The sequence below is a fragment of the Cavia porcellus genome, unplaced genomic scaffold, assembly GCF_034190915.1.
Source record: "Cavia porcellus strain 051 isolate PalLab524CR breed Dunkin Hartley unplaced genomic scaffold, mCavPor4.1 scaffold_1, whole genome shotgun sequence".
Classification (NCBI taxonomy): Eukaryota; Metazoa; Chordata; class Mammalia; order Rodentia; family Caviidae; genus Cavia; species Cavia porcellus.
The window spans coordinates 133,753,830-133,779,447 of NW_026947484.1; the positions used below are offsets into that span (position 1 = coordinate 133,753,830).

General features: G+C 34.9%; 1 protein-coding gene and 1 long non-coding RNA gene across 4 annotated transcripts in view; one reads left to right on the forward strand and one right to left on the reverse strand.

The window, feature by feature from the left end:
• Nucleotides 1-25,618, forward strand: part of Magi3 (membrane associated guanylate kinase, WW and PDZ domain containing 3) — a 264,809-nt gene that overhangs the window by 72,049 nt on the left and 167,142 nt on the right. The gene's annotated exons all lie outside the window — the stretch shown is intronic.
• Nucleotides 23,429-25,618, reverse strand: part of LOC134470734 (uncharacterized) — a 71,625-nt gene continuing 69,435 nt past the window's right edge. The window contains exon 4 of the long non-coding RNA XR_010039868.1: nt 23,429-24,381. This is a non-coding gene — a long non-coding RNA (uncharacterized LOC134470734). The remainder of the gene's footprint in view (nt 24,382-25,618) is intronic.

The window sequence follows — 25,618 nt, forward strand, 5'->3', positions numbered from 1 at the left end:
TTTGGAAAGCTAGTCACTCATTTTTTCCCAATCTCAAACTTGACAGAGCTTCAACAAGTAATATTATAGACCTATTTCAGTTATGAATATGACTGGGAGAAGCCGGTATAAAATTTTAGAAAATGATATTCAACAGGCTACTAAAGTACAATGTTATAATCAGATACAATTTATCTGCTGGTTAAAATAGTATGGATGATACTAGGAAAATGAAAAATCACCAGTCATTCTCTGATACCAGAAAAAGTTTAATAAAACTCAGCATTCTTTATTATATCTTTAACAGTAAGGATGAAGATTCCTTTAGTTAAAAATTTAAACCAATAGTCAATATCATGCAATATGGTGAAATGGTAAAGGTGTTTCTGTGAAAATAGAATGAAACAAAGAAGCTTAGTATACCACTGTTAGCTGCCCCCCCCCTTTTTGGCAAGTTCTAGACAGTGCAATAAAATGTAACAAGTTAGAAGCAGTACTTGTGGAAAAAAGGATATCTCTTATTATTTGCAGGCAAGATGGCAGGATGATCACACCTAGAAATGAAAAGGTAAATGAAAAAGTATTACCATTAGTAAAAGACAAATTAATATGAAAGATGTTGGGTAAAAGATAAAGTTAGTGATTTTTCTGTAGCACAATAAATTAGGAAATATAATGAAGAATGCTACATGATTGCATCAGGGAATATCTTAATGAAAAATATGGCAAGTAAAGCAAGACATTTATAAAATTCTACTGAAAGGAATACTTTAAGTGAAAAGTTATACATGAACCTGAGTAGGGTGAAAATAATAGCTTAATGCTTTCAGAATTGCTTAACTGATTCAGTGTGCCAAAATACCTAAAATATTTATGTTGAAATTATACAGGAAAATTTCCATTAATTAGAAGAGTAAATGTATATTACCACAGAGGATGTCTGAAAAAAAAAGAAGAGTAAATGTATGATAAAAATGAAGTTTTTAGTGAATAATTATTAGGAAGGAAATAGCATTATCAAATACAATATTTGGTAAAGTAGCAGTTTGAACAGTGTATTGCTAAAGAACAAGCACATTTGTATAAACCTAGATGTTAATATACACTTTCAGAAAAACTTAATAACCAGGAAATAAGTTTCATTAAAAAAATACAAAAATGGCCAATAATCACATGAAAAGGTCATTATTAGTTATCAGACAAATGCAAATTAAAAATAAAAGGAGATACTTAAAACCTTCCAATCAAAACATCTACCCCAATCAAAAGATCTAAAGTTAAAAAACCTGATAATGATAATGATAATGATAAAGATAAAGTGGAAATAAATGTAACTCTCAACCTGCTAGATGTCAGATGTGCTGAGTTTGTAAGCCTCAAAATCAAAGAATGAATTTTAAGGAGCAACATAGGTTAAGAGTTGGAAAACATTATTGGAAGAGATAGCTCCAATAGAGAGAGTTAGGATCAGACCCAAAAGTGGTTTGCCAGTGAGCTCACTTCTCAAAAGAAATTTTGTAGAGCAAAACCACAAGGTGGGTAAAATATGGGTCAGAACTGTGATCAACTGATAAGATCAGAGAAGTTAGCCGCTTAGGTAATATTGATGCAGTAGTGAAGTGGGTTACAAAGCACATTTACAAGGACCTTTTTTTTTAATTAAAAAAAAAAAAAAGAAGAAGAAGAAGAAGAACAAGAACATTTTTAAGGAAGGGATGAATCAAGGGGGTTCTCGTCCCCCACTGGGGTAAATGAGGTTTATCAAGACTTTACTAAACCAGGTGATGTCAATTATCTTATCCCCTGGGTAGGTACGTAGACCTGGTCATTCCATCTTTATCTTGAGACCTGGCCTTCAGCAGGTGCACTTCTAGTCACAGCTGTATTGTATTTCCATCCTCTGCATTGACTCCCCAGAGCATTTAGCCCTGGCTGCCTGTGTATTTCCACCAAACTTAGCTGTCTTTAATAATAATACAGCTGTTTACAAGAATGTGGAACCCTCAATACACTGGTGATAGAAATGGAAATGTTCATCTCTGAAGCTGCTTAGTAACCTTTTTGTAAATTTAAAGATATATGCAATGATACAGCTTAGTCATTCTGCTCCTAGGTATTTACCCAAAAGAAATGAAAACATCTTTACTCAAAGGCTTGTCCACAAATATTTGTAGCAGCTTTATTCACAATAACTTCAAAATGGAAACAACCAGCATGTAATTAACATGTGACTGGGTTTAAAAAAAAAGTGGTTTATGTTTCAGAGAATTTAGCACCACTCAGAAATAAATGGGAATGATCTACTAATATGTAAACAATGTAAATGTATGTCAGAGGTTTTTTGAAAGATGCTGGGGTGATTTCCTTTTTTTAAGAGTCCGCTTATATAAACATAAAACTATAGTGATAGCAGAATATTAGTGCTTTTCTGAGGACTGGAAAAGGGCATGAGAAATATTTTGGGGGTGAAAGAGCTGGTTTTTATTTAAATTCAAGCAATAATTTCCTAGTTACATACATCTGTCAAAACTCTTTGAATGAATGCTGTTTACTGTATGTTGATGTATCATTCACCACTCCAGTTTGTCATTGTGTCGTGTTAGCAGTGCTCCTGAGATGTACCTGGCACTCAGTGACTTCTCATTACTAACAGTGCTATTCCATTAGTCTAAGCCACCATTGTCTTTTGTTTGGATAACTGTTGTGGTCTTTTAACTAGTCTTGTAATTCTACTGTATCTGTCTTCAGTTTTCTAGCAGCAAGAGTCATCATGTTAAGACAGATAAATCTCATCACTCTTCTGCTCAACACCTTGTATGATGGCCCATTTAGCGTAAAGCACAAGAGTCCTTAGAGTGACTTAGAGGCACTTAAAAGTGAAAGGGTTTTGGTCCAGGTAGGACACTGTAGCCAGGAAATCCTCAACAGGAAGCAGGAAGCCCCTATCTCCCCGCCCCTAGGAATTTACCTGTGACGCCATCTTCCCGCCCCTGGAAATTTACCTATGGTGCCAAACCTAGGACCAATGGGCTACCTGTGCATCCCTAATGCTCTCCTTAGGTTCAACCTCAAACCGAGGCTACTTACATACCCCCATGCCACATGTCCCCCAGAAAGATCGCCGGACGCCAGCAGTGGGTGGTGCCGGTCATCTCTCTCCGTGTTCTCAGAATAAAGGCCACTTTTTGTTTTATACTTCTCATCTTTTGGAAATATTTTTCATCTTTTGGAAATAATCCTATCATTTGGTGCCGTGACTCGGTCGGCAGGAGATTGACTCCTGGGACACACCCAGGTGAGTCCCAGCTGATTCACAAACCAGATAACATCCTGGATTAATTGTGTGCTTTTTCCTCTCCCGAGATGTCCTTGTTGCCAGCCGCCTGCACTCATCATCGGCCAGACTGATTTCAGGTGAGCACTCTGGGGAACTCTTGGCACTGGGCAGCTCCAGTTGACTGTTCGCACCGTTCAAGTGGGTCTGTGCATTTTCACGTCCTTAGGACAGCCCAGGGCAGCATTCTTTCTGGACAAACCTGTGTCCACACTCTAAAATCTCTCATGTTCTTTGGGTTCGGATAGCCCAAAGCAGAGATTTTTGGACTGCCCACACTGAAAGGCCCTCACTTCCCTTAAAGCCTCATGCTTTCACGGGCAAAACTCTTACTGACCCCACGTGGGCTCAACTTGTAAATCTCTCAGTGACGACTGGAACATATGAGTTTTTAGAACCTTAGCCACCATGTGGTGCCACAAACAAGTGACAACTTGTTCTCTGGACCACAGCTTATTTCTTGCCTGAATCAGTCATGGAAAACCTATTTTCTAACTCCCCAAAGACGCCTTTGCAATGCCTAATTTCCAATTTACGTACTCTAAAAATTAAAAGTACCATAAAAACTAAACTAAACAATTAACTGTTTACTGCTGGGAGGTCTGGCCAACCTACCCACTTAGCCGCAGTCGTTGGCCCAAAGAAGGAATATTTGACCCCCGCATTCTCAGAAACTTGTATGATTTCTGTTAGGTCGGCGACAAGTTATTAGAACTCCCTTATATTCAGGCCTTTCTTATTCTGAGAACACACCCATCTCTCATTAAGTCTTGTGCTCCTGCTCAGATAATTTTAGCTAACTCTACCGTGCCACAAACTTTTCAGTGCTGCCCTCCAGTGTTTTCCCGGCCACCGCCTCCCTACCCCCAAAATGGTTCCTTGCTGTTATCTCCTGCTGTAGAATCCTCTTCTCCTCTGTCTCCCAGAACCCATAATTCTCCCAGCAGCTCTAATCCCTCTGCTAGTGCTTCCTCGTAGTCTTCAACTTCTTATTCTCCTGAGAATTCTCTATCCCCTACAGCATTCTCACCGCCTGCCCACCATACTAGGTCTCGGTCGCTATGTCCTTCCAGCAGGCCACATGATTGTTCCAGCTTGCTCGGTGAACGGTCGCCATGTTACAACCCTCCACCATGTGGCCGGGCGCCACCATGTTCCCATGGGCCTCACTGTCAACGGGTGTCCCCTTGTGGCTCCTCTTGTGAACTGCAACAGCCGCCCTGTTGCAATGCACATGACGCTTCATTGTGCTGCCGACAGCAATCCTCTTGCTGCAAGGCACACAGTAAGACGCCATCTGCCTGTGTTTCCCAGGGTGACTGGCAGCAGCTCTGTAGCCGCTCTTCAGATAATTCCTCACACACGTCTACCTGACGGATGGCTGCCCAATGGCCCTCTGCTCCAAAATCTTCTCCTCAGGCTCTGCTACCACTTTGGGAGCAAGCTGGCCCCGAGGGACTTGTTAACATCCGTGTGCCTTTTTCCCTTTCTGATCTATCTCAAATTACCCATAAATTAGGTAGCTTCTCTGTTGACCCACAGAATTATATCAGGCAATTTGAATTTATTACTAATTGTTATGATTTACATTTTAAGGATGTTTATGTTATTCTAAATACCACTCTCAGCTCACAAGAGCGAAATCATCTGTGGCAAGCAGCTCAAGAAGAAGCTGATCACAGACATAAGGTAAACATTGCTGATAATGACCCTGGGCCTATAGCTGTGCCAGAGCAGGACAAGCATACTAACTATAACAAACTTTTAAAACAGGTCCAGGAGGCTAATAAAAACCCAGCTGTGTTCCTAAATTGGCTTTCTAATTCTCGTGCCCCGCAAGCAGTTCTAGCTTCGCACGCTGTGTCAGGCCGCCTCCCAGCCCCTCCCCCATGCGCCATCCCAGCCCCTCCCTCCCCCGTGCGCTACCAGCTAAATTCAGCTGCCTCCATGACTGCATGAGGCTTTGAGGGAACATTTAAATAAACCATAACAATATTGATTGATTGTGAGTGGCAAGAGTTGTTTAGATGGATTCAAAGAAGACTTCATTGAAGAGGTAACATTTGAATTAAAACCTGAAGGATGAGGATGATGATGAGGTTATAAGAAGTCCCCACTCTAAGAGCATTCCTAGCTATAAAATTGGTTATGTTTAAAGACAGAAGGAGGCCAGTGTGACTAAAGAACTATGGAGGTGAGGAGAAAAAGAGGTAACACTGGAGGGGCAGTTAGGGACCAGATCACTTAGAAACTACGGCTGTTGTAAGAAGTTGGAATTTCGGATTTGTGATAGAAAACCTTTAGAGAGTTTTTTTCTTTTCAAAGTGAGATGTTTGTAATCTGTCAGAAAGATAGACAAGAGGAAGAGGCAAAAAATGAAAGCAGAAATACCAGGCAGGGCAGTGGCTTGGGTCTAGGTGGTAGGAGGGGAGTTTTGGTGGTAAAACCAGTAGAACTTGACTGATACATGGGTATGGTATTGAAAGACAGAGTCAAGAATGACTGTAGGTTATTGGTCTGTAAAAAGTACATAATGGTACTGTTTCTGGAGTGGTTAAGTCTTGCATCTGGACATGGAGGTTTGTGTTGATAACACTCTTGTTTGGGCTGTATAAACATTCAGTATACCAAAGAAAATAGCTGTCATCATTTATCATCTGAAATCATTGTATCTTTTTTACTTTTAGATTTTAAGTTACTTTACAAATAATTTACAGAAGTATACAAGAATAATGAAAAATAACTTTGAAAATTTAAACACTCAAGCATAACAAACCCAATTTTTATTCTATATTGTTGTGGTTTTGAAGGCAAATACATATTCCAAAATGGAAAAAAAGCCCATTGACTATAATTAATTACCCATTCACTGCCACATAAGATAAACTTGGAGTATAGATATGATGCAAATACTGATTTCTAGATTTAAAATACGTTGCTCAGAATTCTGGCTTACCATTACTTCTGATTTTTGCATTTTCACTGTCAAAAGTCAATAATTTCAGAAATTTTGAAAGAGTGATGATTTTGCTAAAGAAAGTATGACCATTTTGGAAAGGAGTTTTGTTTTCATATGTCTTACTACAGATAAAAAAAAAAAAACTTTAGCATTTGTCCACCTATAACCTTTACCAAGTAACTTTTGCTGTGTAGTTACATCATAAACAGATGAAAGAAACTACTGCATATCCTTTTAGCTAAATGGAATGGTCCAAGTTCTTATAACATAGTGCATCTTAAAGTTCTTTGTTGAATGACCGACTGGCTAAGAGTATCACATTAAAAAAAAAAATACGTGTCTTGCATTAATTTTGAGGAAATTCACTTAGTTTCATCATTTGAAGATTAATTGTCTGAGATTTTAGTACTACCTACCTTTTCATATTCATCTAATAAATACAGAATATCTTGTCAGCTTTTTTCCCTGATGAATGGAAAAGAAAATATTCTGAATTCTTAACTGTGTTGATTGAAACCCTCAGCAATAAAGGAGTGTATCCTCAAACTTCTTTTCAAAAGATGAGGCAGTACTTTGGGTAATATAATAATAAAACTGAAAGATGGAATGGTAGTGCAGTATCTCTAGGCAATTCCATTATTCCTCCATCCTCTTTTTTTTTTTTTTTTTTTTTTTGGTCTTTTTCCTTTTTACCGGTACCGGGGATCGAACTCACGACTGCCTGCTTTCAAGGCAGGCGCTTATGCCACTGAGCTAAACCCCCAGCCCCTCTCCATCCTCTTATTGATACAGAACTTTCAAAGTAAAATTAAAAATAATTGATAAATAATGATGAAGTAATTTCAGGATAATAAGCTAGGAAAAGATTTCTAGGTATAGGCAAAAGATGACCACTGAGGCTGCGTGATATATTTTAGATTTATAAGAGAATCTAACACATTTATATGCTAGTTGGTTTTTTCCTTTAAAAAAGTAAGTACTTTGTTCTTTGAAAGACCTTTAAGAAAAAATAAAGGTCAGGGCATAAATCTTTACAAATAGAACTGCTCAAAAAAAGTAATAAGAAAACAAAACTCTATATATTGGACCCAGATAATGCATATCACCAGTGGTTAAATTTGAAATGCTTATTGGATATCATACTGCGATATGGATAGTGGATCCTGGATTTCCAACTCTAGACTAGAGATCATAGTCTGAGAGTCATCAACAACACATTTATGGTATTTGAAGCTTTGTGTCTAGACGGGATCACTTAGGGAAAGAATATAAGTTGAAAAGAGAAGAGAACCAAAAATGGAGTACTGGGGCTCTGTCTTTTAGTCTAGTCTAGGAAAAAGATACCAAGATGGTATATAATCTGTAAGGTAACAATTTATGATTCACCTAGAAAAGAATGTTTTAAGAAAAGAGGAATCATTTGAGTCAAAGAATAAAAGAAAACTTTTGTTTTTTAAAGAAATGAAAGAGAAGTTTGAATTATGATTTACCTAGAAAAGAATGTTTTAAGAAAAGAGTAGTTAATTGGATCAAATGATAAAAGAAGACTTGTTTTTTAAAGAACTAAAGTCACAGAAGTTTGACCATTCATTGGCTTCTTTCAACAAAGGAATGAATGAATGAATGAATGAATGAATGAATGAATGAATGTGGTTTTGATAACCTTGAGCAAAAGTGTTTTCTCCAAGTGGTAAAGACAAAAGCCTGCTTGTATTGGGTTGAAGTGAGGAAACAGAGATAAGCAAGTGACAACTTTTCAACAGATTTTTGCAGTGAAAGAGGAGCTTAGAAATGTAGTTGATAGGAGTTTCTTTTAAACCACTTTAGGGGTTTAAGAAGAATTGGTCATGTGCCTGGAATTAACACTGTTGTATTAATATTTCTAAGAACAGAATAGCCCCTGCCGAGTAACCTTTCTTTCCCTTTCACTCTCTTCTTTGATGTTAAAAAAATTCTGCTGAGATTTTTACTTGCCCTTTGCTTACCGGAAATGTAAAACAAGTCCAGGCCTATCTGATTTTATGATGAAAATCAGTTGAGAAAATTGGAAATCTTTGGTAAGCAAATCCCAGTTCTCTGGGATACATTTAATGCTTTAAAAGACATATACCTACTACCTAGATTTTCTTATCTTTGGGGGCTTATCTAAACTGTCAGAATTGCTATCTAAATGATAAGATGAATTGAAATTGCACTTAATTTAGTCTAAAATTTGATTTTAGCATATTATTTCATTATTAGGATTATGTAAACAAAAGTTCTGAAGGAAATTTTATGTTTTGAGCAATAATTAAAATGGAGGAAGTCTTGAAAATGTTTACTATGGAAAGTCCCTTAATAAATATCTATTAAGTGGACCAGTTTGGAACACTAGGGACTTAAAACATGTTAAATATTCTTCTGTTTTCTTAAAAATAATGTTTCTCTAGACAAAATGTAAAGATTTTATCCAATTAACAACTTCCAATCACTTCTGAAGGTTTTTGAGTTTATTATTTTGTATTTGGAGTATGTTTTTTATAAGAGGTAGTTCTTTGGAATATGTAATTATGTCAACTTATTTTATGACTCAGGAGACAACTTTTCATTTTTATTCTCTGTTTCAGTTATTTTTGTATTAAACTCTCACTCCTCTGTGTTATATGTGATAACTCAATCATGTGAGCCTGCCTAGATAATAAGACTTTTTGGAATGTTTCTAAAGTACTTTGTAAAACTCAATGGCGGTTGAGCAATCCAGATGTCTTTTGGCTCTTGAAATTTTCATGGATGGCTTCTACTAAGTGAGATTGTTAGATATAGAAATTAATTAGTATTAGTTGTCTAAAGTTCCTCCAGACTAATTTCCAAATCTAATTTCTAAAACTCCCCAGAGATAAAAAGATCACAAAGTTTCTTAAAGTTAATTGCTTAAAATACAATATAGTGGTGATAATGGCAGAAGTGTCAAATTTATTTCAGATGTTTACTGCAAAATTATTTTACATGTTCATGTTCATATATTTTGTATTTAAAATATTTATTTAGCCGCTTGAACTACTAATATAGCTTCTTTTATTCTCCTTTTGTTCTTATTTTAATACTAACTTCTTCCATCCTTAGTTACTCCATAAGTTAGGGGAGAAGAGTCATCTTTGATGAATCACTCCTGTCCTATAGGGTTACATCATGAGTTTTAAAACATTTTAGAATTTAGTGTCTGCCCAAGTCCTGGCTAGTTTCAAATCTTCTGTAATTCTGAACTATTTATAATTTTTCTAGCAAACTTTCTGAAGCTTTTTTGACCCTTTTCTAATGGTTTTACTCTTTTCCTTATCACATTGTTTCCCAGTTTGTCTGTCATATTCCTGTTTATCTTTTACATTTCTAGTAAAGGATTACCTCCTAAGTGTGATTGTTGCACATCTCTCTTCTCCCTTGTCCAATCCATTGTAGGATTGGACATCCTACAATGTCCAATATTTAGTCAGTAGCCACTAGCTACAAGTGGCTATTGAACCTTCAAATGTGGCCACTACAACTGTGGAACTTGAATTTAGTCATCTAAATTAAATGTAAATAGCCACATGTGAATAGTACATATTGAGTACCATAGCTCATAGATTCTGTAATACACTAATAGATAAATGAAGGATAAAATGGGTGAAGAGCAGAATGTATATTTTCAATGAAAATTTAGCATGTGCATTAAGACGTATGTGACTGCAAAACACTTGCTGAATTTTGAAGATACACTGCCCAAAAAGAAATAATAAATTTGTCATCAATAATTTTTTTTCTTACAGTACTGAGGATTGAACTCAGGACCTTGGATATGCTAGGAAAGCACTCTAGAGCAGAACCCTTTTTATTTTGAGACAGTCTTGCTAAGTTGCTCAGACTATTTTAAATTTATGATCTTCTTGCCTTGGTGCTGAGCACTAGGGATTATAGGCATGTGCCACCATGCCCAGCTAATAATTTTAAATATTATCTATCACCATAGTATAATCTGGACATATTTGGTTAAACAGACTATATTACTAAAAATAATCTAATATTTTAAAATGTGGGGACCAGAAATGTTAAAGTATGTGTGACTCACATTTGTGACTATTATTTTGCTATAGGACAGTGCTGCTATGATAAGCAGCTTCTTATGGGCAAGAATCTTAAATTTTTAGTCTACTTTCAAGTGGATATCAATTCATAGCGTATTTTATATAGTATATTTTGCTTCATGAACACATATGTGCAAGTGAAAAAGAGATCCAAGAAGATGGTAATAATACTTCTTAGAGACAAATTTATTAATAATTGAATATTAAGTCCTTAGGGTAGTACTTGTGAGACAAATTTTATTAGTAATCCACGTTTATAAGAAATTGAGGCTGAGATTAAGTAATGTAGCTTAAGAAACAAAAATGTTAAATGGTAGAACCATAATTTGATTTCAGTAGTCTGACTTCATCATTGTACTTTTAATCAATCTGCTAAGGAGATTTAGAATAAAATAATTTTGGTCAGCCATAATTACTTACCCTCAAGTTATGACAGGATTTGTGTGAATCAACCCTGGGCAGCACTGAACATGGGGACTATGAGGCCTCCTTTGCTTTTGTAGAATAAAGTTTACTTAAGATTTACAATTTGTTTTTAATTGTTTACAATTTATTAATGTTTAACAATCAAAATCATTTTTGTCTATTCTGCGAAAGCTTTTATGTGCATGCTTATTCATTTTTTTTTTGAAATATGAAGAAAATGTTGCCACTGATACAGTCACGTGAAAATTTTTGTTTGAATTCTGGGAAAATGAAATTGTTACTTATATACTGGTCCCAGGAATCAAGTTCTTTCATACATTAATAGAAGACATTTCTGCTCTATAGGAGATTTATAATGTTGCTTCTGAGGATGAAACAAAAGAGTGTGCTTATTTCCCATCTACTTTCTATTAACATTTCCTTTGAAAAGTTTTACTAATTGTAAATCTAATGTGCTATTATTCTGAATAAATCTTATTAAATAGTCATGATGCAGAGTATAATGTTCAAGGGAAAAGATATATTATTTTTCATCTTCAACACAGTGTCAAAAATTCCCATGTATGCTGTTTTTTTCCTGTTCACATAATTCTTTTTAATATTAACATACCTTTTGAGAATTCATACATTTGTAAGAACATTTTGCAAAACAGCCTGAAAAATATGCTATCAAAAGATTCATGTGGATTATACTTAAGGAAATAAGGTAGCTTATAAGCATAATCATTTTGTATGCAAAAAATAGATTTATTCCTCTTGTTTGGATAAATCTAAGCTGGCAGACAATTCTGAGCATTGGGCAACTCTGTCCCATACTGCCATCCAGGGACCTTGTTCGTTTTATCTTGTTGTTTTACCATCCCCTATGGTATTGCTCTTGTCTGTAGAGATGAATCTGAATAACCACCATTACCACATTCACATTCTAGTTTGTAAAAAAGAAAAAACCAAGTGGAAAAGAAGCACTTTTTAAAAAGCGTGTAGTTTGTAGGTTGCAGTATATTTTATACTCATATCCCATTGGGCAAAAGATAATCACATGTGCACAAGTAAGGTACAGAAATGCAATTGTTACATTTTTAAAAGAAGGAATGGTCATTGGAAGGTTATCAATCCCTGCCATATGAATAACTGCTATTTATTCATCATTTATGTATGTTAAACATTGTTTTGGGTTCTTTTTGTTACCTCAGTCAGTCCTAATGAATAAGATGCCTGGATTAGCTATCTCCAGCTAGGTCATCCAAAAGATAAGCAAAATTGGAATTTGACTTCTTATTGTGTCTTTTCTATCACACATACTTGGGAGATTAATTAATTAGAATGGATCGTGATTTTGGGGTCAAGCAACTTAAAAGCTGCCACTAAGAAAGACAAGCAAATTAAACAGTTTTGTGTGGGATGAAAATTCACTTTACGATCTTTTAAATTTAAGATATATATTTATATACAAGTAAAGATGTAGATGTCCTTCAGCTCACATAGTAATTCTCCTCTTTCAGATAATATTTGAAATCTCTTTTAGAAAATTTCCAGTATACAGTATTATTAACTACAGTCATTATGCTATACATTAGATCTCCAAAATTTACCTTACATAACTAAAACTTAGTGTTTTGTGAACAACTCCCCATTACCCTACCCTACTCTCACACTCAGTTCCTGACCATTACCAGCCTACTCTTTGTTTCTACCAGTTTAAAAAGATTTTACCTGTATGTGAATCATACAATATTTGTGTTTCTGTGCCTGCCTTTTTTCCTTAGCATGTCCTTCAGGTTCATTCATATTGTTGCCAGAGACAGGAATTGCTTTTGTTCTAAGACTAAATAAAATTCCATTATGTATTAGCTTTGCATATTTAGTTTGATACTGTTTCACTTGTCAGTTTTTGCTTTTGTTGCCTTTGCTTTGAGAGTCCTATTCAAAAATTATTGTTCACAACAGTGTCTAAAGACTTTCCCCTATGTCTTCTTCTAGAAGTGTTACAATTTCAAGTTTTATGTTTTGCTGTATTTGGTGTAAGGTAAGGGTCTGAACCCATCTTTCTACATGGGTATATCTAGTTTTTGTAACACCAGTTAATGAAGAAACTGGCATTTCCCCACTGTGTGTTGTTGGTATATTAATGGAAGATCAAATGATTATACATGTGTGGATTTATTCCTGGAGTCCCCATCTTGCTTTGCTGGTCTCTGTATATAATTTTAAGCCAGTACCATACTGTTTTGATTACTGTAGCTTTTTGTCAAGTAGGGTAGTATAATGCTTCCTCCATTGTTCTTACTCAACATTTCTGTGGGTTATCTCTATGTCTGTCTGTCTCTCTCTCTCTAGTGGTATCTGGAGAATTTTCACATTTTTTTCTATTCGCGTGAAAAACACTTGGAATTTTGATAGGAATTGCCTTAAATCTGTAGATTTTTTTTTGAGTAGCATGGGCATTTTAACAATATTAATTCTCTAATCTATGAACATGGTATATCTTTTTGTGTGTTTGTGTCATCTTCAATTTCTTTGATCAGTATTTTCTATTTTTCAGTAAATAGATCTTGGTTAATTTTATTGGTGTTATTTTTCATATGCTATTGCAAGTAGAATTGTTTTCTTGATTTCAGTTTATCGTATATAGAAATGCAACTTATTTTTGCATATTGATTGTTGTACTTTTTTGGGGGGGTACCAGGAATTGAACTCAGGACCTTGCACTTTTCAGGCAGGTGCTTGTGCTGCTGAGCTAAATCCCTGGCTTGATTTGTTGTACTTTGAAACTTTACTGTACTAATTTATTAGTTCTAGCACTTAGGAGCCTTTAGGATTTTCTGTGTATAATATCATGCCATTTAGAAACAGAAACAATTTTATTTCTTCCTTTCTGACCTAGATCCCTTTTATTATGTTTTTAAAATCTAATTAAAACAATAGGCAATAGACCTAATTAGACATTTCTCAAAAGAAGATGTGTAAATGACCATTAGATAAATATCAGAATGCTAAATATCAATCATCAGGAAAGTATAAATCAAAATCACAGTGAAAGGTCATCTCCAATTAGAATGACTGTTACCAAAAAAACCAAGAAAACAAGTATTTGTGAGGATGTGGAGAAAAGAGAACATTTACACCCTATTAGTAGAAATGTAAATTAGCATAATCATTATGGAAAACAATATGGTGGTTCCTTAAAAATTAAAAGTAGGGCATGCAATACTTACACAGAAAATTAAAAATAGAATTAACATATACATGATCCAGCAATTCTACTTCTGTGTATATATGGTAAGGAAATTAAATCAGTATGTCAAAGAAATGTCTACACTCCCATGTTTCAGCACTATTCATGGTAGCCAAGAAATGAAATTAACCTATGTCCTCCAGTTCATGAATATGTAAAGAAAATATGGTCTGTACACACACACACACACACACACACACACACACACACATACACACACAATTTTGGCTATAGAGAAGGTCTCTACTTACTTTATCTCCATACATTTGTAGATCTAATTAGGTCTAACTTTGTAGTTTACCAAGTTAATATATATTCATGTGTAAGGTTGTAGGCCAGTGATAGAGACCTTAGCTAGCATCTATAGCATGTATGAGGCCCAGGTGTGTTCCCCAGTACTGGAAAAGGGAAAAAAAATATTTCTGTATGCTTTAATTGTTCAGGAAGAGGTATTACTTTAAAATATGAACACTGAGAGAAAAAAATTACAATTTTCCTAAGAATTACCTAGATCAGTTATGTTAACAATTGAATTCATTTCCTAAAAGTTGAACTTTGAACCAAGGGTCATTTTTTTTAGCTTTAGGTTTTTGAAAAAAGAGAAGCAAGCTTCTATCTCAGTCTTTAATTCTCTAATCTAGTGCATCTAAACCTAGTGGTTTTCATATTGTTATTAGCAAATGCCTCAGTCTTATAATCCAAATCTTTTAATTTTGGTTGTTTTTTTCTATTAAGCCCAGTGTTTATCATAGAATCCCATTAACTACCTATGCAATAAACTTAATTATATATTCATACTTATTTTTAATTGCTGCTATACAACAGATTACCACAAATTTGCTGATTTAAACAACATTATTACCTTCAGGGTCTCTGGATAACTTTAGAAGACCAACATAGGTCTCACTGAGCTAAGATCAAAATGTTATAGTACTGTGTTTCTTTCTGGGAATTCTAAAAGGAAACCTATTTTCTTGTTCACATAGTAAACAAGCTTTCTCATTTTTCCTCTCATTTCTTTCAATATGATTATAGTCCTGAAGAGTTAAATTTATAATTTAAGAAGTGGGACCAAAGATATACCCCAGTGACACAGTGCCTGCCTGGCAAGTGCAAGGTTGTGAGTTTGATTCACAGTACCCCCTTCCAAATATATATAATTTAAGAGGGGACAAAATCTATATGACAGTGAACAAATATAACTAATTTTCTGTAAACCACAGTATTCCAATGCTCTATTTAATTTTGCTATCAGAGGAAAAAAGGAGAAGGTTTTTACTGCTGATGGTAGTAATGAGGATGATGATGATAATGATGTTGCTGCTTTGAGGATCTCAGTTTCCTTTTCATACATATAAAAGGTGTCTTGCAGTCTTTTGACAAGATTTACCTCGATTTATCACACAGTAAGCTATAGTAAATTCTATATGAATACCTCTAAGCTAGGATTTCAAAATATGAATTTTCAGTATACTTAATTATCAAAACTATATCTAAATGGTATGAAGTCCTAAACTCTGTGTATTGTTGTTGTTTTCTTCTAATTTACACACTGTTTCATGATGATAGACATGGACCTTCAAAGTTTGAGATAGGCATTAGGGATATGGTTTTTATTAAATTCTCGAAAATCCTGTGGCATTAAAGTTAACAAATATTTACAAACTATTAAATATGTGGCACTTGACTGGGAGCTGTAAAAAATATGAAGATAATTTTTTAATTCCAAGAATCCAAGTGAAGAAGTTATATACAAATAAATGAGTGAAAGTAAAATGTGTGAAGAACTAGATGAATACATTAACAGAGTAGAGGGAAAATTCACCAGTAGAAGAAATGGGGTTGAATGGTAAGAAGAGAATAGACAGTCTTGATTGAGTTATACATATTTGTTAACAGAATAGAGGTAAGGATGGTTTCAGGTAACCCTCGGGTGTGTCACTGTGTGTTTCTTTCTTATCCTTATTATCTCATCTCCTCACCGCGTAAATGCCTGTTGTGTGTATATCTTTAAATTCCTGGAAAGAATGAATTAGCCTTTGTCTAAAAGCATCTTCTGCTTTTTCCTCCTCCTCTGGCTTTCCCCCAGACTTTGGTTCTTTCTCAAGCATTAGCTCTTGTTTTCTGGTTTTTCTTCACTTTCTCTTTTTGAACAGGGTTTCATCTTTTGTCTTTCTTCTTCCCTCTCAATTTAGATGTAGTCTGAAAATTCACTGCTCCAGTGACTACTGGGAAGGATTATTCTACCTATATTTTCACTTGTATAAAATATTTATTAAAATGAGAAAATGAATAAAAAGCAAAAGGGAAAGTAACCAAAGTGGTTGAAACACTAAGAAAATTTTAAGATTTTATTATAATTAGAAAAAAAATCTAGACAGACAACTCAGATGCCAAAATAACACAGTGTGAGGAGACCAGGACAGAGGGAGATGGATCTTCTCGACCCAGGAAGAAACTAAAGTGAAAAGAACCAGTCAAACATGCAGTCCTGGGTCTACTATTGAGGCAGCTAAGATTCTGTGCTCTCACGCACTCGAATTCCCACCACTGTAACTCACTGGAACCACAGTCACACTGAAGTGCCATCACACTGAAGTTGGAGATTGGCGAGCCCAACAGAGAACAGAACCAGCAAGGGACCTGCATCGACCTGCGGTGAGTGCCAGGAATAAAACCCTTCCACAGGAAAGGGGCACCAATGGGACGACATTTTGGAATCGGCAGGACTGGCAAGAACAAGGAACAGCAGTAGCTTAAGTCAGTTGTTCCCTTCTCAGACAAGATTGGTGAGGTATACCTGGCCTGGGTCACGCCCCTGGCTGGGACCCAATAAGTTGTCCCAAACCAGTTCCCTAGCACGGTGCACACTAATGCAGTGAAGGCCTCAGAAGGTTGACTGACCCGGAGGGGAGGAGCCAGCATATGCCACCCCTGTTTGCACTTCAATAACACACTGAAGTGGGCAGGATCACCTAGCCAGCACGCTTCAGAAGAACTGTAACCAACAAGGAAAGGGACTGGGACAAAAACTATGAGAAGAGGAGGCAACAAGAAAAAGTCCCCAGCCCCTAACCCTGAGAACATTGATCCAGGAGAGGTAAATACAAAAGTGGTTGAGGACAGCAAACATGCAATATCAGACACAGCATCAGTGGGCATAAAGAGATATCTTCGGTACCTCATAGATGAGTTCATAAGTGAAATATTTAACCAAGTAAAGCAAGATATAAGTAGATTAATAAAAGAAATGCTAAGCACCCCTCAAGAAGACACAGATTGAAGAATGGAGGAACAGAAAAGAGAGAAATGTTTGATGAAGAATATAAAGAAACATAGAGTACATGAAGCAGGTTCAAAGACATTACCAGGAAATAAAAAACTCCATCAAAAGCTTAAAGATAGATTATCCAAACTGGAAGACAGGTTTACAATGCGGGATCATGAAAGGAAAAATTTCTTTTTTTTTTTTTCCTTTTTCTTTTTTATTGGTACCAGGGATGGAACTCACGACTGCCTGCTTGCCAGGCAGGTACTTATGCCGCTGAGCTAAATCCCCAGCCCCAAGGAAAAATTTCTTAAAAATAACAAGGAAATAGGCATTAACTATACAAAGGCTAGAATATGACAAGAGGATCAATAACTTAAGAATAAAGAATGTGAATAAAGAAGCAGGGGTACAAACAAAGGAACTACAAAGGCTATTCACAGAAATAATTAAGGAAAACTTCCCAAGCATAGGAAAAGGAAATGATATTCAGATGTATGAGCCATATAGAACTCCAGCCACCTACCACCAAAGCAGAGCTACACCCAGGCATATAATAATCAAGATCCCAGAACTTCAGTATAAGAGCAGAATATTAAAAGCCATCAGAGAAAAGAAACAGATTACTTATAAAGGAAACCCCATCAAAATCATGGCAGACTTCTCGACACAGACCATCAAATCAAGAAGAGCTTGGAGCAAAGTATTCCAAGCCCTGAAAGAAAATAACATTCAGCCCAGATTGATTTACCCTGAAAAACTGTCTCTAGAAATTAATGGAGAAACAAGATGCTTCCAAGACAAAGAGGAACCGGGGGAATTTGCGACCACCAGTCCAACTCTACAGAGAATACTGAAGGACATTCTAGAGAGAGAGAAAAGGATTTCAGGAACAGTGACAGAGAGGCCTCAATGAATAGAGCAAAAGTGGAATGAAGGAGAAAAGACAACTAATGGCAGAAAAAGAACACAACAGAAACGAGGCAGAGAAGCTTGGCTATAATCTCTAATATAGATGACCTTGATACACTAAAATAAAAAGAGAGAGAGAGAGAGAGAAACACAGGCAAAGTAGATCAGGAGGTAGGATCCACCAAGATGCTCTTTACAGGAAATATAATTAACTTGAAAAAGGGTTTATGGACCGAAAATCAAAAATGAGAAAACAATAGTATGACAGGGAACCAGAAAATAATAGGGGCAACTCAACCAGCACCTGAAGATAGGTTGGAAAGACAGGCTTTAACAGGTAAAGGATACAACTTGAGATCAAGTCCAGGAGGGAGAAGGTTCGGAACCACTTAGGCAAATAGCAGGTTGACCCCCCAAATCTAAAAACTGAGGGAGATGGTAAGACCCAAAAATGCACAGTGCACGCTAGGCAAGTGAAAGGAGAGGAATAGTCTTAAAAAAGAAGGCAGAGGATATTGTTAATAGTGTGTCGGGATTTAAAACTCACATTACTCATACTGCTCTGCTTAGTTAGATTATGTTCTGTCCCAGTTTGTCTACTTGCACTAGATCTGAGGGCACAGACAACTATCCCCAAAATAACAGGATATAATACAGTAATCATCCGTAATTTCCTATTAACTTAATATGGAATTCTGTATAACTTACACTGTTTTACCATGACTGATCTTAGTTAAATCTGGTTGGTTTGATTGCTGTTTGGTACTAACAGATTTTATTCAAAATTGTTACGATTGATAGTATCAAGTCTGAGAGTATAGGCAACTACACTGAAGATGACAGGATTCACTATGATACCCATTCTGATTTGATTATTACCTGTTTTTAAAGTTTTTATACTATCTACAAAGTTTTGTTTTTGTTACTATTGTTATATTTAATTATACTATGTCTCATGATATAGCCCATTCTATTGAAGATAACAAGAGACAACACAGTAACCATGGTAGAACTCCTTGTACAGTGGTTTTATGTGACTTTTTTCTTTTCATGTATTTATAGGAATTTGTTTTGTCTTTCTTTGTTTTGTTTCTCCTTCTAATATATAAAGGATAGAAATACATGTTGAAACTCATGCATGCATAGAACCTATAAACAGTTTACAAGAACTGATCTTGTATAATGCATGATGAAATGAACAACTACTTTGAAGAAAAAGAGACACTACAGTACTCACTGCTCATCCCCTAGTGTTGTGATGTGAAATGCAGCAATACTATTATTCTTTGTTCAGAGTGATTTTAGCCTGCTTTGGATCTTAACATAAGTTAAGGTATGGATAACTGCATGTATGTTTAAGTGTATAGGATTGATAACCATATTACTAAGTTTTTGTTGGATAGTTGAACAGAACTGTTTGCAGTCCCATTGTTTGAATCCCTACTTTGTATGCTTCACTTTTGTATCTTGAACAACTATTTGTAAGAGGACAATATGTAATCATCAACTAGTGATTTTTTACTGTTTATTTTTTCTTTGAAAGTGTATACTATTTCTACCCTTAAAAAAAAACTAGAAAAATTAAAACTTTGTGTTTAATGGTTGCTTCATATACATTGTGCTAAAGTTAAAATCTGAAGGAAATATTTGAAAAAGTCTTTCACCCTCATCACTTCGCAGTTCCTCTTTCTCAAAAGCAGCTACTATAACTGGGTTATTGTGAATATTCAGGACCTATACAAGCACACATTCACATGTATTTGCATAAAACATACTATTCATAGTCATCATCAGGATTGCTTTGATCAAAAGAAAAGAAAATAGGGCTGGGGGCATAGCTCAGCGGTAAAAGCACTTGCCTAGCATGTGCAAGACACTGAGTTCAATCCCCAGGGGCAAGACCAAACTGGGGGTGACAGAAAATAACAAATGTTTGGGAGAAGAGAGAATCCTTGTGCATTGTAAACAGGAAGGTAAAATGATAGCTAGTGTGGGAAAAGGTGCCTCAACAATTGTAAATACAGATTTATTATCTGATCCACTGTTGTACTTCCAGGCATATACCTAAAAGAATAAAAAGCAGGAAAGAGGAGAAAGATTTTTTATACCTTTATTTATGGTGGCATTTTTCATAAAAACCAAGAGGTGGAACCACCCACCATGGATGAAAGGGTAAACAAAATATATATTGTATATATAAAATGTATAGGTGAATTTTGAGGATATCATGCTAATTAACATAAATCAGGCAACGTTCTGCATGATTCCATTTACCTGAGTTATCTTAAGTAACCAAATTGATAAAAGCAGAAAGTAAAAGTCAAAAAAAAAAGTGTGGGATTGCATCAACCAAAAAAAAAAAAAAGGAATTAAAAAATGGGCAACAGACTGAATAGGGTTTCAAAAAAGAAGGCATATAAATAGCCAGTAGGCATGTGAGTTTCTCTGTTTTTGATTGGCTTTACTGTGAGGTAGCTAACCAGATTTTCTCTGTATTATTTATCCTTACTGCTGCTTTTTTTTTTGTCTTTTTCGTTTTTATCGGCGCCAGGGATTGGACTCAGGACCACACACTTGCAAGGAAGGCGCTTATGCCCCTAAGCTAAATCCCCAGCTCCTCCTTACTGCTTCTTGAATCTGAGATTTGTTGGCCAAGATCAATTTAGGGAAATTCTTGACTATTGTTTGTTTGCATTGTGTATTTATATGCAGTGTGATTGAAAAATATGGTGAGTGTTGTCATAATGGAAGATGAAACTGCCTATTTCTCAGGCTGTTTTCAATGCACATTATTTCTAATGTAATAAGTCCTTATAATTCACACTTCACTGTAGTGTTCCTGGATACAAATTCAAATTCAGCAATTCCCTCAAGATCAAAAAACACAACATCATCTTGATGTTGGATTTTTTTTTTTTTTTTTTTTTTGTCTTTTTGTGATGGTGTCTCACCATGCAGTTCAGGCTGGCCTTCAGTTTACTTTGTAGCTCAGGCTGGTCTTGAACTTGCAAAGATCCTCCTGCCTCAGCCTCCTGAGGTTACAGGCATGTGCCAACACACTTGGCAATGTTGGATCTTGAACAATGTACTTTTTTGCTAGAGGCAAACAGGATGTTTTCTACTGAGAACTCTGAATCTTGATCTCAGGGTCTCAGGATTGTAACAATAGACCAAGTTTCATCACTCATTGTGACCTTTCTTAGCTGCACTGTGAAGATCCATGATCATGGAGCTCCAGTGAAATGTTTTTCTCGCGATTCATGATTTACAGTACAACTTAACTTTACAACTGACTGACTACAATAAATAAGTTGAAACTTGTCGTACACTGTTACTAAGGTTTGGCTTGCCATTTCTAATTGAAGATCCCTATAGTTCAGTTGCATGGTACTAAACAGCATTCACTGTAGCAGTTGATCACACCACTTCTATTTTGCTTCTGCTCCAGTCTCTGTTTCTTGTTCTGGGTCTATGGTTACCTCTGTAGACCTTTTCATCAGTTCTCATGCTTCTACATTTATCATCATATTTTCTAACTTACTTTCTCTGCCTCAGTCTGGATAATTTTTCTAATTTATTGTCCACTTCACTAACTTTCTCTTGTGTTCTAATCTGCTTTTGAACCCATTTCTTCAAATTCTTAAATGTGATTGTCTTTTAGTTCTAGAGCCTTCATTCATTTTTTTCTTTTAAATTTCTTATTGTGAAAATTTAAAGAAGGGAACAATCAATACTGGTGTACCTTTAAGTAAATTTATTAGTTGAGGCTTTTTTTTTTTCCATATTTGTTTTATCTCTGTAAGTGAACCCCTGATTTATGAACTCAATTCGTTCCCAAGAGCTGGTCATAACTCACATTGTCAATTGAAGGCTCAGGCTCCTCTACACAGCCTTCAGATTCTCTCTCCTGTGTACTTACAGATCTCAGTGTCCTTACACATTGGCCCAGGATTTCTCATTCACCCCCATACAGGAAAGGATGTTGTAATGTTTCTCCAGAACTCTTTAAGGGTTAAATCTATCTGAGGCTATCTGGAAGCAGAAATGCTGGCAATTGGGTCATTAACACAAGACTTTGGTCGTCAGTTAAAACTAAAATTCTGGTCATAACCCAGGTTGTTCATATGTCAGAATGGTTGTAACTCAAGGATCCACTGTTCACAGACTTCATTCTCTCTAGATCATTTGAGAGTAAATTGCAGACATCATGACTGTTCTCTAAATACTTCATGACTTTTTCCTGAAGCACTTCAATATGTACATTCCAAATATAAGGAATTAGTTGCATAAGCATAAAAATTTTCACACTTAATTTAGTATGGATCAAATACTTACTGTAATTTAGACTCATTATTTGAATTTTCCAAAATGTCTCAATAAAATCCTTTATAGCTTACCCACTACCTTCAAGGATCACTCATTATGTTTAGTTGTCTGTCATTTTTGTCTCTTTTAAATTAGAATAGTTTCCTAGTCCTTTTTAAGGAAAAGCTGTTGGCTCCATTTTGATGCTGATAATTTTGGTTTCTAGACCAGTTATTTTGTAGAATGTTCCTCAATTTGGATTCACCCTAGTGTTTCCTCATATATAATTTTGTATTAAATATTTTGTGGCAAGAATACATCAGGATACCCTGAAGTTAGCTGACTTTTTTATTGGTCATTTGGTTAAGATGAAACTGTGTATATGTTAAATGCTGTATCAGAATATGTCTTGCTTTAAAATACAAATCTGGGTGGAAACTGAAACTATTTTCTAATGTTAGATATTTGAATAGTACTTACAAAATGCGTAGGCTCATATATACTCTTAACACTATATGCACAGGGGAGTAACAATTTAGATAACACACCCACCAGGAACTCTATTTTAGTTAGGAATTTTTTCCCTTTCAAATTTTGATTGCTTAGCCAAGAGTTCTTAATGAGAGCCAGTATAAGTATGTTTATATGCTTTATTCAGATTAATGTGTTTTTAAAATAATGGCTTAAACTAGCTAGACTTTACTTGTTTTTGTTATTTTTAAAAGTCAGTGATTCTGAATCTGCTTCTAGTAGCTTAAATATATCCTCAAAAAAAGACTACACATTTAAAAATCCACCAACACAGATATTTACTTGGAAAGAATCTTAATTTTTGTTAGTATCTAATTTTTCCAGATTTTCACAGAAATTAATTTTTATAAAGTACTTATTAGAGTATATTGTCTGCGTTTACTTTAAAAAATGTGAATTATAACTGATTAGAAACAATACAGAGTACATAGAGTAAGAAAGCCATACAGGATCTACATTTTTAAAAAGAACACATTGGTTAGGTACTTGTCCTAAATATAACACTTAATAGAATAAGCCCATATGTTTTGTAGAATCCAAGAAGATATTTAGTGAGTAAATGTCCAGTGAACATACTGTTTTGTTTTTGAAGATGATGTACCTTTATTTTCAGTGTCAGTGTATAATGCATATTTTCATTACGTCTATGAAGATAAATTATAGGAACTAAATCTGATTAGGACAATCTTGTTTACACAGTCATTAATTTAACAAATAAACTGAGTTTAGCCCTAAAGTTTATGTTTGTTATTAGGATTATAAAGTTTGTTATCTTTAGGATCTTACAGGCTAATAAAAGGAAAGACCTAAGCAGTTATTTATAGTAAATTCTATAATAATGCACTATAAAAAGTGTCTTAGAAGCGCATAGAGCTTAGCTAACTCTGCCATATTAAAATGAAGCTGTATTGTGACTGCATAAATCAAAACAGCTCACGTCATTAGACCTGCTCTGATTCATACAGATTTTTGTGTTTGACAAACATCTATGCTGTGTATAATGAATTCCCAGGTTTTCTTTACTATAGATGAGCCATTGAATCTTTTAGTAGTTGACCTATTTTTTGTGAACTTTTTATTTATCTTTTAGCCTTATGATCTGATAAAGAAACTGTGGTTCTAAAATTTGTTTTATTTATGCTTAATGCATTGAATGACTCCCAAGTACTTCAGTTTCACTGTTGCAAAATATACATATTTGACCAGGCATGGTGACATACATGCCTGTAATCCCAGCACTTGGAAAGCTGAGGTAGGATGATCACTGCTAGTTGGAGTCCAGCCTTGAATACTGAGTGAGTTCTAGGCCAGTTCAAACTGCGTATTGAAATCCTGTTTCAAAAAGAAAAAAACATATTTTCAGGATTATACATTAATTGATTACTACTTAGGTATAAAATTTGCTGAAATTTGTCTTTGTCAAGGGTAAAGTTTCTCAACAATATAAATAGAATTATTCTGTGTCATTGTTCCAGAAAAATTGTTTGCATGTCTTTTGAGTTTGAGGTTTGAATTAGGAATTGAGTATGCCATTTGGTTGAGAGATGGATAAATGCTTACAATAGCGCTCAGCTAGTGAAGTCCTACATGCATTTTGTTAATAACTGTCAGTGCTGAGGAAATCTGTAAGAAATTGCATCACAACCCAAATAAGGATCTATAAAGTATCTTAGAATTTCATTTAAGGAGTATGTCTGTGTTTTGATGTAAAAACATTGATAGTTAAGTAGTTTGTTATTTTTCTAGTTTTTTATCTGTTAATTGATATTCCAGTTTCTTAGTAGAATCATGATTGCATTTTTTATTGATAATTTTTAAAATCCTTTTTTCCCTCCTGACATTGAGCCAATTTTCAACTGGTTAAATTTTCAAGATGTTTAAATGCTTGTGTTTATAGTTTTCCAAGTTTTACTCAGTTTAGGATACTACTGATTACTAAAGAAAATCCAACTGTTAATTAACAACAGTAGATTAGGCACATTTTTTTTAAAGTAATTTTTATGCAGTTCAGATTACCCTTCAAAACATATGATGTATTGGTTGAGGTTCTTGGATCTCTTATAAAATGTATTGTATTTCCTGACCTGAATATTATATCAAAATAAAACAGTGTAGTTAGAACTTAATTGAATGAATCAGATTCAAGAAAACAGTGCTAAATTTTAATTTTCTCAGTATCCTAATGCCTTTTTCAATCCTCAGCTTCATTAAATTCTGTAATTTGAAACTACCCCAATTATCACCTAATATATGTAGTATAATTCCTTAAAATAGATTCTGAGTAGAAGTTCAACTATACAATAATTTCTTTTTATACCTGTTATATGTTTATATTCCCATACATTATAGTCTTACTATGTTTCATGACTTCGAGGTCAGAAGCTGTTTTTTTTTTTTTTTTTTTTGGTTTTCCAGAACTTATCATCAATATTCATTAGAAGGGGAAATAATACTCTTAAGGTTCTAAGAACTTTACTTAAATTATTGTTAAATCGATTTTTTATTCTCTTATACTTTTCTTTAGTGTATTTCAGCAAGAACATGAAAAATATGTGACTAGAATGAAATA